This window comes from Rhinoderma darwinii, chromosome 1, assembly GCF_050947455.1.
Source record: "Rhinoderma darwinii isolate aRhiDar2 chromosome 1, aRhiDar2.hap1, whole genome shotgun sequence".
NCBI lineage: Eukaryota > Metazoa > Chordata > Amphibia > Anura > Rhinodermatidae > Rhinoderma > Rhinoderma darwinii.
Window position 1 is genome coordinate 7,859,232 of NC_134687.1, and position 18,349 is coordinate 7,877,580.

The following is an 18,349-nucleotide window of genomic DNA, read 5'->3' on the forward strand; positions in this document are numbered from 1 at the left end:
AAACAGCTGCCTCATTTCAGACGTAAATGCTCCTCCTCGCATTTTGCGAGGCTTCTCTGACAGCCGTAAATTTTGAGCTGTGCTTCATTGAGTTCAATGAAGAACGGCTCAAATTACGTCTGTCCTGCACTTCTTTTGACGAGGCAGTATTTTTACGCGTCGTCGTTTGACAGCTGTCAAACGACGACACGTAAATGACAGGTCGTCTGCACAGTACGTCGGCAAACCATTCAAATGAATGGGCAGATGTTTGCCGACGTATTGTAGCCGTATTTTCAGACGTAAAACGAGGCATAATAGGCCTCGTTTACGTCTGAAAATAGGTCGTATGAACCCAGCCTAATTTGTGTAGGGAATTATATTACTATGACACAGATGGCAATTTGGGTAACTGTCAGGGTCATTCATTGGATACAGGATGCTATTTTGCAATGGTATTCAAGCCGGCTTTCTGATGTTATATTAATACAGATTGACTGACTTTGGATGTTATACTACATCAAAAGTCCATGCCGGATTATCAAATGCATGCTAGAAATCAGTCTGTACTGATTCCCACCTTATGCGAGTCTGACAATGCATACAACTGGTGGTTTTTAAGGACCCTTACACATAATATTACAAGCTGGCAGTGTGTGCTAAAAGTGTATCAATGATTATTCAAAACAACATTCAAAGTTTTCCTTATTGCACTGGATTCTTAATTATCATTGAAGCCCTTGTGGTACTACAGATATTACTCATAAATATCCAACTTTTCTGTCACCCACAGACAGTCAGTACCTCCCAGCCAGTATCTCAGAGCAAATGGGTAACAGGATAACTATTAATCTTTAACGATTTTACACAACAACTAAATAACAAATGACACACTACAACAGAGCAGCACAAGTTTTTTCTCACTGTCCAAGATACAATCCTTTCATTTCAAAAACTTCAGATGTGAGTTACAACTTCTCTCAACCATGCGCTACGTCAACACATTCCAAAGGGAGAGGTCATCACTTCTCACAACTTTTTCTGGTTAACAATGTAATTGCCGGCAAAAAAAATTCTCTCATGTCTTTCATATCAACAACTCGAGATTTATACATCTTCAACAACTCAAGATCACGTACACACCTGCAATCTTTCATCACACAAAAAGTTTCAATATACCTTTTTGGATTCATCCGTTCATACCATTACTGGATAAAGTGCACTGACCAGAAGATGTGATGTCATGACAGCTAAATTCCCAGACTTACGCAATACTTGTGTGAATGGTGGCGTATGAATAAGCTCCTTACCTACCATGGTTTTTTTAAATTCACAGATGTAAAGCCAGACCTATCCAGCGACAGCTATCAGATGAGCAATCTCCCAGGTTGTTTCGGCACCATTACTCTCGTGGAAGCCAATGTCTCAAAATATATTAGACTGAAATTTAGGCGAGTGTTCCAACAGACACTCACGACATTAACTTTATCTGGCATCCTAATCAGGAGATTTCATACCGATATATATCGAGAGAGGAGAAATAAAACACAGACGCTGCTGGTATGCTCAAAATACTCCTCTATGGGTTTATTGCCAAACTCAATTACAATAATATCATTCAAAAGGGGTGTAGGCTTGGGGTTAACCAATCAGAGGCAGTGTGACAATAATTATTATTCAGCCAATAGTACACCATAAGAATATTTCAAATACATAATTATAATTCTTCATTAAAATGCTGACATCTGGTAACACCTGAAAACAAGCGTACATTAGAGTGATGTTAGTATAATATAGATGAAAGAAATGAAAATGCGGCACTCACCCGTTTGCAAATCTTTTTAACTTTATTGTGTCACCTTGGCAAGGATAAAAGCATTACAGGGAGGACAGCTAGTTGTAGGTTACAGCCTGTTTCGCGCTGGAGATTGCGCTTCTTCTGACGATTAGAGTGATGTTAGATGTTCTTTCCTATGAGGGGGTACATGAGATTGAAACAAATAGTTGCACTTTATGTCTGAGCGTTCAGCCAACCCGCTAGCCATGGATGCATGAAGACCACACGATGAACACATAGAGATAGCACATTTCTTTGAGACTAGAGCAGAACTATGTAGAGGAAAGGTCATTAAAACAATGGAGAATAAATATCTTCTTAATTCGGCATCCTGCTTGATAATTCATAATGTAATTTAATACAGAGAATATAAGCAAATGGACCATCCTTCATACTCCGTTCCTGCTGCATGAGGCAATTATACACAAGCATAACTGGATTCATTATGTACATTACTAATACCACAAATTTTCTTCAAAATAATTTCTACTACTTGATTCAATAATGTTATCAGGGTGAACTATATTTCTTCTAAATCTATTGATATTCTTAACTATTAATGATTCTAAATCTAAGGATAGATTTTCCAAACGTCCATGCTAATCCTAAAAACAGATTAAATATACTGTGTATATATATATATATATATATATATATATATATATGCGTGGATTCTTCCGTCTGCTGGTGATACGTGAGGACAAGACTCTGGAGCTTTTCTGCAGAGCGTGAAGTGAATCCATGAGGATCTTTCTTTCACTTTGCAAGTACTTCAAAAGTGACTTCAGAAGTGCCTAGAAACTTTGGTTGCTTCCACCCGCCTTTCTGGTTGTAAATCTACACTTTATGCCCTGGATTCAGTGGTAGGAGCTCCACGTCCTGGACTGCTGTTTATTGAAAACAAAATCTAGCAATCAAAAGAATTTTCGATGACATTTGGTGTTCCCCGTAGGCTATTTTCTTTGCAGTCCTATTAGCATATTAGCTCTAGATATATCGCTCCCCCCTGTATGTGCAGCACACTTCACTACTGCTACGGCGAATAACATAACATGTGCTAACTGTTGGAATAAAGCAGCAATAAACAGGGGATCCATAAAATTTAACAAATCCATGTCTTCCCAATTTTTTATCCCTGTTAATTTCCACCTTCTGTCAACTTGTGACCTATCCACCATCATCGGTGTGGGTCCGACACCTGGACCCCGCACCATTAAGCCGCTCTGGTGGCCTGCGGGCACCGGATGTTATGGCACATAATGCTATGTACAAAGCCTGAAGAAGTTGGCTCCGTAGATAGCATAGCTGCCGTGCTGCAGAACTGCAGGTCCGCTCCTATTCACTTGAACAGTACTGCAGCTCGGTCGCTATTCCGTGACCGAAGCCAACTGCTTCCGGCATTTACGTCCGGTGCATGGAGGCACCGGACCAGCTGATCTGTGCGGGTTCCGGGTGTCGGACCCCCACAGATCATGTACTGATGACCAGAAGGTGGAAAACCCATTTAAGGTCCACTTACATAGGCCCGATGTTCACAAGGAGTTATGTATGGGGGGGTGAGCGCTCGTTACTATGATCGCTCGTCCCCTTACATTTCTATCACGTCGGTAACACTTCTCCCTGTTCACACACCAAGATGTGCTGCTGACAACAATAAAAGTTTCTGCTTTTAAAACAATACAATCAGCTGATGAACGTTTGTTTGTTTGCTAGTTTATCGACTGATCGCTGCCCTGTTTACACAGAACAATTATCGGGAACGAGTGTTCTGTGAACGCTCGTTTGCCCGATAATTGGCCGGTGTAAAAGGACCTTTAGTAATGAAGTTGCACAGAAGTAATATAGGGAGGATTTCTCCAGCTCACCTTGTAAAAGTTGTTTGATTTATGGTGGGTAATCCTGATGCTCGGATCCTTGTGGTGGCACACAAAAAAATTGCTTTGAAGAAAGGGGTGGTTGGATCCAGCGTTGGTGGAGATAAAAGGAATCTTTTTCCAAGTTTTAATTATTCTTATTAAAAAATAGGATATTCAATAGCGTATATATAGTCTTTGCAATGAAAAAAAAGGTGTAAAGGTAGGTAGCCTACGCGTTTCAGACGGTGTCTCCGTCCTTATTCATGGCTTAGGAAGCCATGAATAAGGACGGAGACACCGTCTGAAACGCGTAGGCTACCTACCTTTACACCTTTTTTTTCATTGCAAAGACTATATATACGCTATTGAATATCCTATTTTTTAATAAGAATAATTAAAACTTGGAAAAAGATTCCTTTTATCTCCACCAACGCTGGATCCAACCACCCCTTTCTTCAAAGAAGTTGCACAGAGTCAGTGTACAGAGATAGGGCCTGTGTAAGGATATTAGGGCAGCTACTAATTCAGCTGCCTGGGAATGGTGGCTTAATATTTTGGAGAGACACAACATATATAACGTATAACAGTGACTGGATTCAAATGCAAGGACCCATCAATGTACATATGACTACTGTCAGGAATGGAGTTCGCAAGTGCAATTTGTGGGAGTGGTTCAGGACTCCCATGGACTTATCCCTTGGATGTGCAATGAAGGCAGCTGGATTGACAGTATGGCATTGTACAATAAGTAAAGAAGGTGATGACAGCAACAACTAACATAAGGAGAGATTTTTACTTTTCTAACGCAGGATAAACAGCAGGTTCAGCAAACAAAGAGGTAGCGATCCTGGGGATGTTTAAGAGTTTTTCCAAATGCAGCAGCTGCTAAGGACTATTCACGGGGAAATGTCCTCACAGTACAGGGTCCATAAGGAACTATAGTATATTGAAGGCTTGTAACCTAAGGAACTGCTGACATGTACTTGTCCTTAACATGTGAGAAGATATAAAACATTTTGGTATAATCAGCCGGGGCTGAGGGTACAGCATTAGTTAATACAACATATGTATGCTCTAAATGAGCAGTCCATGAAATAAGTGCATTTACAAAAGGAGCTGAATATAACAATTTGGACAAGGGTTTAGCTAAAGTGGCGCAGTCAGGTTGATACATATAGAGAACATATATCAAGCTGCAACTCATAATGTAAGAAATAATTTGCAGGTTTATTGAATGCTGCCGGATGAGGCTAGGAAATCGTTGGGTAGCTTTGGTGTTCTGGCACCGGATTGGCGCCATCATCTGATATATCTTCTGTATTGCCTTCAACTCACAACTTAAGGCTGGGTTCACACCTGCTTTGGTGTGTTCCCCTGGCCGCTCAGAGGAGCAGAACAGGGGAATGACAGAATGACAGGGGAATGACATATACCGCCGGTTGCCAATGGAACCCATTGACTTTAATGGGTTCCGTCGGCTTTCCATCGAGGTATCCGTGATTTTACTGGACACAATAGCGCAGCATGATGCGCTATTATCTCCGGTAAACTCCGGCAAAACCTGCCGAATCTGCGACGGAGGCCCCTAACGGAGCCTCGATGCAGATATGAACAGAGCCTACGACTGTTACCTGAGGAACAAAATCTAAAACATGCAAGGAACAAACATTCAAATACAAACAAAGCCTATTCATCGCAATCAGATATTCATTCGCTTCATTGTTTGAAAACAATTCTTTTTAACATTTTATATTTGGGCTCATTGACTCTACCATGTTGATTTTTAATGAATGCATTGGCCATTTCCTTCTGACTCTCAAAGGAACAGTTTCTTTTGTGATCACATCAGAGTATAGAACCTGTTGGATAAAGTATAACAGTTAATCTCCTTGTTTTGATATCATGTAACAAATCACCTCCGGCCTCAAAAGAAACAGAATTAGAATACAACAACTCACGCCATGGCAAACACAAAGTTATCCTGACCGTCACCAAAGCAGTAATACATCCAAATCCAGCATGACAAGCAAAAGAGCTTTCTGAATTGCATATTTTGTCATTATTTTTCTTCTGAGAAATACATAGAATTATTGCTAGCCTTATAAACAAGTGACCCACAATTCAACCCCCACAATTCTAAATCTTTGACTCCCAATTTCATTCAGAAAGTTTCACAATTTTTTTCTTAACATTTTTGACCAATAGTGAGATTAGAACAGGAAGAGTTTCAGTAACAATCTCCCTATGGATCCGTTCACACGTTGCGTGAATACTGCAGTTTTGTTTTTTTTTAACTATGCAGTCACTTTTCACTGGATACTTGCTAAACTGCCAAGAAAAGTTCCCTAAATGTAGGCGTTTTATCATATGGACTGATGGAGCTGATGGAGTCCCATCAGGCTTTTGGGTTTCCTCATCAATAGAAGATGCTCCCATTAAAAAGTTTAGGAGCACGGTCCGTAAAATTAAAAAATAGGACATGTCCTATTTTTTTGGGCAGGTGTCTACGGCACGGACATCCTCCCGTAGACATGTCCGTCGGCCATAGAAATGAATGGGCCCGTAATTACAGGAGATTTTACAGTCGTGTGCATGGGGCCTTAACAACTGTAATTGTAGTTGCTGGTCTTGGCCTGAAGAGGTGGCTTCAATATAAGTATTTAAGTGGTTTAAATGGACTTTAGAAAAACGTCCTACTAGGCCAGGAAACAGTCAGAGACGATGTTTTCTCACTCCACTTCTTACACAATTTTTCTAATTCTTTTGTATCATCTGGATATTCCTGACTCATAACTAATAATAGGGATGGCATGATGTTATGTTTTTAAAATATTTGGACACAAAGCAAATCAGTAAATTATGTCCCTAATGGAGGTGCCACTCAAGGTAACAATCACTCCAACAGGGCACCAATCCTAGTATTATGGCACCGGTTAGTATAATGATTATTTTCTGTCGCTCCACTTGTCGTTCCCAGAGTAAAGCCTACTAGCGCCAGTCACTACGCAGCGAGTGTCCCCATACCTGAATGCAAGCTGAAGTAACAACGCGGTTGCGGGTTCTACTCCTACACAGTGCTCAGAATAAAGCCGAATGGAACCACAACATAGGTGTGTCTGCCCACCAAAACGTGGAGTTTCAACCATTCAGCGTACACAATAAATGGTAAGTACAAAAACAACAACAAGACAAAACAATTCCTAAGGGGAACAGAGATCTTCAAACTACAAATCTTACATAGGCTTTCACAAAGATGCCGCCAGTGTCCCGTTACTTTTACGCACAAGCTTTAACAAACGTCATGCTGGTACCACAATACTCGTTACTCCGTGAAAGAGCTTAACAAACAGTCTGCCCAATGTCTGGTTAATTTGCATACACATATTATAATATTCACAACAATATGCCCGTGGGACACTACCTCAGCCGGTTCCCCTATTCCCAATTTGGTCTAAAACCAAAAAGAGAATTTTTGCGCCTTTTGAACTGGGAAAAATACCCAGCCCACAGTGACACAAACCTGAACTGGGGCCCCATAATATTTGGTTCAAATCCAAATTTGGTCCGAAACCAACTCTTCTGGGCTGGAACTAGGATCCTAGCCAGCAGTGACGCTAACCTGAACCGTAGCCGCTTCTTATTCCTACTTTATATACATTACTTTTCTTGAGAGTGGTATTAGAATTTACCCATATTAACACCTCCACTTACTGAACTGTGGTGACCAATGGAAAAAACTGTGCGAATGGACTTTAGAAAATCAAGGTGTCTGCTTACCTGTAAGTTTGAGGCCGGCACTGATGAGATTTTCCCAATGGTCACACTGCCAGGAAGAAGAGATCAAGTTTTTGGGATCATGTCGGGGGTCAACATGAAATTTTGTAGAATACCACTCACCAGAAAGGAGTCTTCAAGAAAATAAAGTTTATTCACGACCAGCCGAGAGCATTACCACATCTAGTACAGTTTCAATGAAATGATCACAGAGCGGGAGGGCCACTCTACTTACATACATTTACACTTTGAGTCGTACATCAAATCCTTACCCCGATTGGGTGACTAACATCAATACTTCTATCCCATTGGACAGAAATGCATGCACAGCTCATGATTCTCTAGTGGTCTTCTCATGGTCAACATATTATTTACATCAATCTCATTTTCCTCCTCACTTTATATAACTGTAATATTTGTTGAGTCTGTAATAGGATTTTATTAATCTCCATATAGAAGAAAATGGTTTCACAAGTGCAGGAGGACAAATTCTCAATATTCACAAGGCCCCGTAATGTTGAAAAATAATCTACGATTTTCTTTTGAAGAAGTTTCTTTCTCCCGTTTTTTAGACAAGGAGTTAGGGACTTTATCTGCATTTGTAAAACTTCCCTCAGGTTTCCATCTAGATGGAGATTGTTCCATAATGGACTTTGTTCCTTGTCAAAAAATGCCTCCATCTGGCTCAGAACTTCATAAACAACGACACCGACATCATCAGATTTCATCGTTGAGACTTTATCAAAAAATGTTCTCATATCTTTAATGTTCAATAGTTTCTTGTCACACACAGTGTTTGTAGGACATTTGATATCAGAACTTATATTCTTGTAGGGGCTATGCAGCTGCTCAAAGACATTTGTTGCAGGTAACTTGCATCCATTGTCCCGGACTAGACAGGACACCATTGTCACAGATATGACGGTATAAAACATTTCGGTGGATGCCATGACAACCGTTCCTCTTGTTCCTCTTGTTGATCTTTCTTTTGCCTTCACTGTACCAGTGATATATAAGGATGCCAATAAGCCAATAAGAATCCAGAGCTGTTATTTATACTTGTGTTTTTATGGTGAACGGTAGAAATGCTGTCACTACAACTGTGTTCCGTGTTCGTCACTTTGTGCGCTCAGTACAGTGTCATCCACATTTCCTGAAATAAACTTGGAAACACAGAGCAAGGATGTGAAAGGTTTCTTCACGGCAATGGTTGTCAAAGACGATCAACACAGTTAGATAAAGTGCAGCATAAAGAACTGTACCCTGTCGGCAGCACGTAGGGCAGGAGCTGCTATACATACTGCTGATGTCACTCTTGAGGCTTTCTTGTTGAGATGTTCATGTCCTTAATGCTTTTGTCTTTCTTCTTGTCTTTAACTCTGTACATGAGGTTGCCATCAATGTTCATGTAAAGATGTGTAGTTTCCAATGGATGCCAAGGATGTTCAACGAAGTCGGAATCAGTGCATCAGGTTGCCATCAATGTTTGTGTAAAGATGTGTCGTTTCCAATGGATGCCAAGGATGTTCAACGAAGTCGGAATCAGTGCATCAGGTTGCCATCAATGTTTGTGTAAAGATGTGTCGTTTCCAATGGATGCCAAGGATGTTCAACGAAGTCGGAATCAGTGCATCAGGTTGCCATCAATGTTCATATAAAGATGTGTAGTTTCCAATGGATGCCAAGGATGTTCAACGAAGTCGGAATCAGTGCATCAGGTTGCCATAAATGTTTGTGTAAAGATGTGTAGTTTCCAATGGATGCCAAGGATGTTCAACGAAGTCGGAATCAGTGCATCAGGTTGCCATCAATGTTTGTGTAAAGATGTGTAGTTTCCAATGGATGCCAAGGATGTTCAACGAAGTCGGAATCAGTGCATCAGGTTGCCATCAATGTTTGTGTAAAGATGTGTCGTTTCCAATGGATGCCAAGGATGTTCAATGAAGTCGGAATCAGTGCATCAGGTTGCCATCAATGTTCATATAAAGATGTGTAGTTTCCAATGGATGCCAAGGATGTTCAACGAAGTCGGAATCAGTGCATCAGGTTGCCATCAATGTTCATATAAAGATGTGTAGTTTCCAATGGATGCCAAGGATGTTCAACGAAGTCGGAATCAGTGCATCAGGTTGCCATCAATGTTTGTGTAAAGATGTGTAGTTTCCAATGGATGCCAAGGATGTTCAACGAAGTCGGAATCAGTGCATCAGGTTGCCATCAATGTTTGTGTAAAGATGTGTAGTTTCCAATGGATGCCAAGGATGTTCAACGAAGTCGGAATCAGTGCATCAGGTTGCCATCAATGTTTGTGTAAAGATGTGTCGTTTCCAATGGATACCAAGGATGTTAAACGAAGTCGGAATCAGTGCATCAGGTTGCCATCAATGTTCGTGTAAAGATGTGTCGTTTCCAATGGATGCCAAGGATGTTCAACGAAGTTGGAACCAGTGCAGTAGTTCAGGATTTGAATCAATGACAGCAGGAAACATAGGTACAATCTGGTGAGATCACTTGTGCAGCTTAAAGAGGCAGCCACTGTAGAGCTTTTATATATATATATATATATATATATATATATATATATATATATATATATATATATATATATATATATATATATATATATATATATATATAAAAATGTAGAGCGCAGTAACGGCACCAGGACTTCAAGGTGGATGAAAGCAAAAGTGGATTTATTTCACCTCAACACAGCAACGTTTCGGTTCAACAGGAACCTTTCTCAAGCCATAATAAACTGAATAAAGTGTCAGGTATTTATAGGAGGAGCGTACATCAATCCATAATAAAACAATTACATGTATAAATCCATTGAAACATGTACAAAATATATACCAATTTTAGATGAAAACATTTCATAAGGTGGACATCACTTTCCCACTGTGAAATATATAGAAACAATACAATATACATACAAAATGTAGTGATAATTGCAAGAAACACTCTAAATGAGGGCAATTTCCGATAATTGGAAGCAGGCAGAAGCTAATTATAATATCGCACCAATGTACTCACTGTAAATCATTCAATCTGTGAAGAGATGACAAGTGCGTCCGACACACACATGTGTGCGTCTAGTGCGCATGTCCCAAGATGGCGCCCAGACCGGATATTACATTCGGTGGGACGCATCAGACAGCAAGTCCCCACTGCGCACGCGCCACGACGGAGCTTGCGTTCCACTGCTCCTGCGCATGCGCCAGCCGGGACTGAGCTACTCAAAAACCCAAGGATGTCCGAAAATAACATGATATCCAAAATAGACCATGATCAACACAATACATTGGACTCAATTGTCCATCCATAATGAATTGTGTGGATATTGGATCGCCTATACAGATAGGAAGGCTAGAACAAACACATATGTGTACACAGATGCAAAGCTGCTGATATAGTATACGGCCCCCTAGTGGTAGAAAACTAAATCTACATGTCATAATGTCTCAATATGATATGTTTATAATCATCAATGGGAATACTGCGAATATTATATTAAAGGGAAATTTTTACACTCCAAACAAGGATATCAAATAATTCCAATAGATAGCATGGCAGAGAAAGACACATCTGTCAAAAATAGCGTAATATGAATAAATATCAACGCTAAACCCATAATAAAATGGAGACATGAAGTAACATTTATGGTCAGGAAATCAGTAATAGTTTGACCATTTTTGTATTATGAATATACCCTTTATATATATATATATTTTCTTTATATATATTATTTATACCACATTGGTTTAGATATACCATTAATATTTTGAAAAATATTTAATATATTTCTCTTTTTTCTCTTTTTCAGATATTTTTTCTCAAAGTTTTGCCTCAAGGATCGGTTGAAGCTATATACATACACTGCTCCTATGCTTTATTATATGGACCCTATTCCAAAATATATTTTTCCATATGGTATATTTGTCCATGCTTTACCTCTAATTTAATATTTTCTTTTTTGTGATGCGGTTGTTCTGCGTTTGTGCACTACGATTTTATTTGATATAGTAAAATCCTTATCTCTATACTCATTATGGGATATTGAGATCCATCACTCATTGAATATTATCATAGGGACATAATATTTGTCCTTTTTCAAAATATTGGAATATAGAGGTGTTCTATATACTATATATTACTGTCTATATGGCTGACTATATTTTTATATATACACTTGTAGCTTTACTAGAGGACAACATGGACTTATAACGTATGAGGTGGTTCTGCCCTTTTCCAAAATGGCGCCGAGTATTGTCAGTGAGTTCCGTGCAAGCGTGAACTGATGAAATACACTGTGACTCATATCCGAAATCGAGAGGATCTGACGCCATTCATATGGAATTTGTAAGGGTGAGTGGCCCTCTTCTAAAATGGCGATTTTCGCTATGAGTGGGCTATGCACATGCGCGATATGACGCGATGTGCGATGACTCACACCAACAGGTGATAGGATTACTTAAAGAGGCTCTGTCACCAGATTTTGCAACCCCTATCTCCTATTGCAGCAGATTGGCGCTGCAATGTAGATTACAGTAACATTTTTATTTTTAAAAAACGAGCATTTTTGGCCAAGTTATGACCATTTTTGTATTTATGCAAATGAGGCTTGCAAAAGTACAACTGGGCGTGTTTAAAAGTAAAAGTACAACTGGGCGTGTATTATGTGCGTACATCGGGGCGTGTTTACTACTTTTACTAGCTGGGCGTTGTGTATAGAAGTATCATCCACTTCTCTTCAGAACGCCCAGCTTCTGGCAGTGCAGATCTGTGACGTCACTCACAGGTCCTGCATCGTGTCGGACCAGCGAGGACACATCGGCACCAGAGGCTACAGATGATTCTGCAGCAGCATCGGCGTTTGCAGGTAAGTCGATGTAGCTACTTACCTGCAAACGCTGATGCTGCTGCAGAATCAACTGTAGCCTCAGGTGCCGGTGTCCCCGCTCGTCTGACACGATGCAGGACCTGTGAGTGACGACACAGCGTGATCTCTCGAGAACACGCTGTGTCTGCACTGCCAGAAGTTGGGTGTTCTGAAGAGAAGTGGATGACACTTCAATACACAACGCCCAGCTAGTAAAAGTAGTAAACACGCCCCGATGTACGCACATAATACACGCCCAGTTGGACTTTTACTTTTCAACACGCCCAGTTGTACTTTTGCAAGCCTCATTTGCATAAATACAAAAATGGTCATAACTTGGCCAAAAATGCTCGTTTTTTAAAAATAAAAACGTTACTGTAATCTACATTGCAGCGCCTATCTGCTGCAATAGCAGATAGGGGCTGCAAAATCTGGTGACAGAGCCTCTTTAACATTTAGATCTACGTAGTAGAGAGTGTAAAATGCCATCAGCCGATCCAGCGAGGGTAAGATGTTTTTAACCTAAATTTTATAACATTCACCTGTCTTTGGACATTGTTCACATGTTACCACACACATGTAGCCCATCCGATTGATTGGCCTTATTATAATAAACACACTGTTTATACTAAATATATTTAATAATTCACATTTATTTCCCTATGTATGTATTGTCATATTCATAGGGGATTCTATTGTTATAAATGTTATGCATATTTGATGTACCATGTTCTCACGATTTTATAATGTATATGTAATTGGTTTTGTGATTTTGTACTACATATATATGTGCTTTGAGTGTCACACTGTTATGCTTGAGAAAGGCTCGCACTGAGCTGAAACGTTGCACACACGTGGAATAAAAGGATCTCTATTTTTTGAATATTTTGGAGTGCTGTCTCAATTTCTTCTTATCTTGACTGAGGGGCCACTCTTGGACTGTGGCCTGGGAGACGTGCACCCGTTCGAGAGAATTAAAGCCGTCCTGTGCTGCTGATTTGCTTCTATCCATTGACTTTAATGGGTTCTTTCCTTCCCAAACCGAACATAGTTCAGTGAGTCAGAGTTCCAAGCATGTGGGGTGTTTCCTGGTCACCCACCAGGTTATGTAAATGGTTGGGTGTTTTGATCTCTCACCTTTTTATGTGTCCCCCAAATGTCTGTCCTGGTTGTTTGTATCCTCCCGTTTCTGTATGTCTTCCCAGTGGACGGGGGTGAAGCAGGATTTCCCTAGCAACCAAGGAAACACAGCAGTCCTGCACTAACGGGGGTTCCTATTGAGCCCTGTATTAGTGCACAGATCAGGTGAACACACTGATCAAGGTGATTGGTGCAGCATCTGGATAGAAAGAGGTTGGAGAGAGAGAAGAGGCGGAGTTAGAAAAAGGCGGGAAAGTGTGAAGTAACGACAGTGGAGGGAGTAAGAGGGAAAATAGGTAGAAAGAAACTGAAAATTAGAGCGTCTGACCAAGTGTCTGGGAATCTAACACCACAAAGTGTCATCAGGTCAGAGGGACCGGAGAATAAGGTCTGAATATTGACTGAATACATTATATCCAGAATATAATTATCAAGTGAAGTCTGGTCATCCCTCCACTCCTGGTGGTAATTTCAGTGAACAGTCGTCTTTGAAGTAATATTTTCTGGTTATAAATATACAAGTTACAAGCAAGGTATGTTTCTGTTATAACCAGAGCAAAGTGGTCTTAAAGGGGCAGTAATCATCTTAGTCAATGGACTGATTTGCATGGACTTTGGACTATATACTTACTTTACAATACCCCCTTAAATAATTGTGCCTAAAGTACTCAGACTGTTGCCAGAGTACCGCCGAGGGTGTCCGTGCGTGAAAGGTAGCGGTGCCTTCACAGCGACCTGCGTAAGTGTATCAGGGGTAGGAGGGCGTCCTCCACAAAGCAATCAGGTGCAACCCAGTGACATAGGTAAATAAAGACATTGAGATAGACCGTATGGTAGAGAGTAGCGTCTCTGTGACCCGTGGCAGCACTATAGAAGGTGGGACCTGTATGTCCACAGATTCCCTTGACACAAACGGGCACGGTGGGAACTAACACGGAGGTTGAGTTCCCCGACCTCGGATATTGACCGCTTTGCTGAAACTTATACGCTACTGTTTAATAAAGAAGTTGATTGGTTGTTAGTCTGCCTACAGTCTATCATCAATAAATCTACACTACACATTTGGCGTAGTCGTCAGGATCTCGCATCATGTTGCAGACCAACACATCAGATGCCCCTAGCAGCAGCAATGGTGTAGAAGGACCTGGAATCTCAGCACCCATTATTATAACCATGGGGTCTGCAATGGCCAGTGTACCAAAATTTGATGGACAAAATTTTCCCCTGTCTGACTGGATGGAAAAAAAAACGTGCAGCATCCCGGCTGTGTCAAGTGCCAATTCCCCACCAAGCAGACTTAGCTCTGAATGCACTGGAAGGAGATGCTCGCTAAGCTGTGGTAGTGCTGCCCAATAACCAAAGAGCCAGCATGGAGCAGATATTCCAGTGACCTGAAGCTTTATATGGGGATTCTACCCCGGCCATTGAGTTACGCAAAAAGTTCTACACCAGAAACCAGAGGGATAATGAGACTTTACAGCAATTCTTAGTAGGCTTACAGAGCTTCTGGAGTCGACTGGCTCGTACAGATCCTATTGGATGTGAAGCGGTTCAAAATAGTGACCAAGTGCTGAGGGATCCATTTATTGCAGGACTAAAAAATAGAGCCCTCCGTAGGGCTCCCAGAGACTTTATAAGGGCTGATGAGACTGTTACCCTGGTGAAAGTGATAAAAGAGGCAATAGACAGACAGCGCAAAGATGAGGAGAATGCAGTAGTTGCCTCTCATGGTACTCAAACTTCAACTATTGTAAGTACCAGCAGCACACTACAAGGGTTTGCCTGAGAGATGAGGGAAGCCATTAAGGAACTGCGGGAAGAATTGTCTCAGCTTAGGTCAACGGCCAGACGGCAGGGAATCAGGCTCGGCCATCTAGACCCTCCAACTTCACTATACGGCGCTGTTGGCTTTGTGACCAGCCTGGACATATGGCCTGTAACTGCTCTGTGCCGAAGACTCCGTTAAACTAAAGGAGCCTGCTGCTGTGGGCCGAGCGGTGGGGACATTCTATCAGCTCCCTCTCAAGATCCCGGAACCAGTGGCTGCCCCATCGTGTCTGCGATGATGCAGGGAGTGAAGATTGACTGTTTAGTAGACATTGGTTCAGAAGTAACAACCATTTCTGCTGAATTATATGAACACCATTTCAGTAAAAATATCTCACTAGAAGCTCCTTGCATCGCCCTTACAGCAGCCAATAATCCTCCTATACCTGTGGTGGGAGTAGTATGGATGGACATTGAAGTGTTCGGTCACCAATTGCCTCTGCGGGGCATTGTGGGGGTACAGGATGCTGTAAAGAGTGGAGTACATGTTATCTTTGGCATGAATGTGCTCAGGGAATTGGATGGACTGCTATTCCAAGAGTTGGGAGCGACCTATGTATCCCTAATCCCAGTCAGCGAGGTAGCCAAACAACCCCTGCGGCAGTTGCAACAAAGATGCCAACAGGAGAGAAACTGGAGGCGCATTGATGGCTGAGCTGGCCTGGTACATACTCCAAAAAGTATGGTGCTAAACATTCCACCCCAACAGGAAGTGACGTTACCCCTTCCAGTTGGAACTCACAATAAACTGTCAGGTGCCACTGTGTTAGTGGAAGCCACGAGGGGCTTTAAGTGTGAACAGGATTAGATAGTAGGTCGCACATTAAGCACTGTTTCTCAGGGATTAGTTACATTGCGGATCATGAACACAGGGGACCGTCCCATGCATATTAACCCTGGAACCCTCATTGCAGAAGTGCACATAATACAAACTACTGACGTGATTCCACCACTCCCCCACTGGGCAAGTCAAACTCAAAGAAAGACAACCCCGAAGACCAGGTACTTACTTGGCTGTGGGCACAGTTGGGCATAGACACCCTGAGCCTTGAAATGGAGACTGAACTGAAGTCATTACTGAAAGGGTTCCATTGGGTCTTTGCTGCTTATGATGATGACTATGGGTGTACAATGGATATTGAACATTCAATTGAGATGGGAGAGAACCACCCTGTGAGAGAAAGGTACTGCAGTATCCCTCCAGCTCTTTACCAGGAAGTGAAGGATCTTCTAGGAAAAATGATGGAAGGGCAAGTGATCCGAGGTAGCACCAGCCCCTTGGCAGCTCAGATTGTTCTAGTGCGCAAAAAGGATGGTACACTACACTTCTGTGTGGATTATAGGAGATTGAACACATTCACTCACCGGGATGCTTACCCCCTACCACGTGTCGAAGAATCTCTCACTGCCATGAAGAAAGCCAAGTTCTTTATGTCATTAGATTTGGCTTGTGGCTATTGGCAAGTGCTAGTTAAAGAGGAGGATCAAAAGAAAACAACATTTATCACCCCCATGGGCCTGTTTGAGTTTAACAGGATGCCGTTTGGTCTTACAAATGTGCCCAGCACCTTTCAAAGACTCATGGAGCAGTGCTAAGGTGATTTAAATTTCGAGACTGTGCTGATTTACCTGGACGATGTTGTAATATTCTCAGAGACATTGCAGGACCATCTCGAACATCTGGATGTGGTGCTAGGCCCATTGGGCCGGTACGGACTACAATTTAAACAGAGATTCGATACCTGGGACATGTAGTTAGTGAGGCGGGAGTGGCGGCCGATCCTGACAAGGTGAAAGCAGTGTGTGAGTGGGCTGAACCAAAGACAATCTCTGAAGTGCGGTCCTTTTTAGGGCTGGTCGGCTATTATCGGCATTACATTAAATATTTTGCCAAGATTGCACTTCCTCTCAATCAATTAGTCAGCGGACAATCCCCTGAACGTAAAGGCTGACGCAGCAAAGAAAATGTCTCTGAATGGGGAGATCCGTAACAGGAGGCATTCAACAAACTGAAGTGTCAGCTTATCCCTGTCCAGATACTGGCTTTTGCTGATTACCGTCTCCCATTTGAACTGTACACTGATGGCAGCCTAGAAGGGCTGGGAGATGTGTTGACCCAACGTCAAGAGGGAGCTGAGCGGGTAATAGCCTATGGCAGTCGCAGCCTGCGTCCAACAGAAAAGAGTCCAGCCAACCACAGTTCCTTTAAATTGGAACTATTTGCCATATTCTGGGCCGTTACTGAGAGATTTACACAGACAATAATCCCCTAGCCTATCTTGGCACCGCCAAGTTGGGCGCCATGGAACAACGCTGGGTGGCTCGTCTGGCCCGATTTGACTATATCATCCATTATCGGCCAGGCCGCAGCAATTCAAACTCTGATGCGTTATCTCACAACGCCGGTGAAGAACCAGTGGGTGACGTAGATGAAGTATTGGAATCAGAAGAAATCCCACCGCTTCGAGTGGCCGCTCCATTAATGAAGATATGAGTCCAAAACCCCAAGCAGAAATTTCAGAAATGCTCAATCGGGAAGAGTGGGCAGAATGTCAATCGACAGACATGGATTTACAGGTCATGATACGCTGGCTGCAGAAACAAAGTCGACCTAGCTAGCGAGACAAGGAAACTCTCAGCCCCTGGGGACGAGCCTTAGCTAAGCATAGGGAAAGATTGGAAAGATTGGAACTCTGTTCCGGAATATTGTACCAACGGCATCTCCAGAACCGGTTGTTAAAATTACAGCCAGTTCGCAGAACTGGGTGAAGCGGGATGCCGGAACCGGTCCCCTGCACTCAATTGTATCCATGTCCTTAGGACGCGGATACACTTGAGTAGCCTAGTACTGCCCTGGCGAGGCACATGATGCCTCGCCATTCGGTGCTTTAGTGATGATGCAGTCGGCGAGTTGATGTCATCGCACCACTGCATCGTTCCGCTGGAGGAGGACTGGCATTGCTGGAGGACAGAGCGGGAACGGGACAGATAAGCATATAATGTGTTTTTTTTCCTTTTCTTTCTACTGTGGGCAGCGTTGGGGGCCTTATCTTT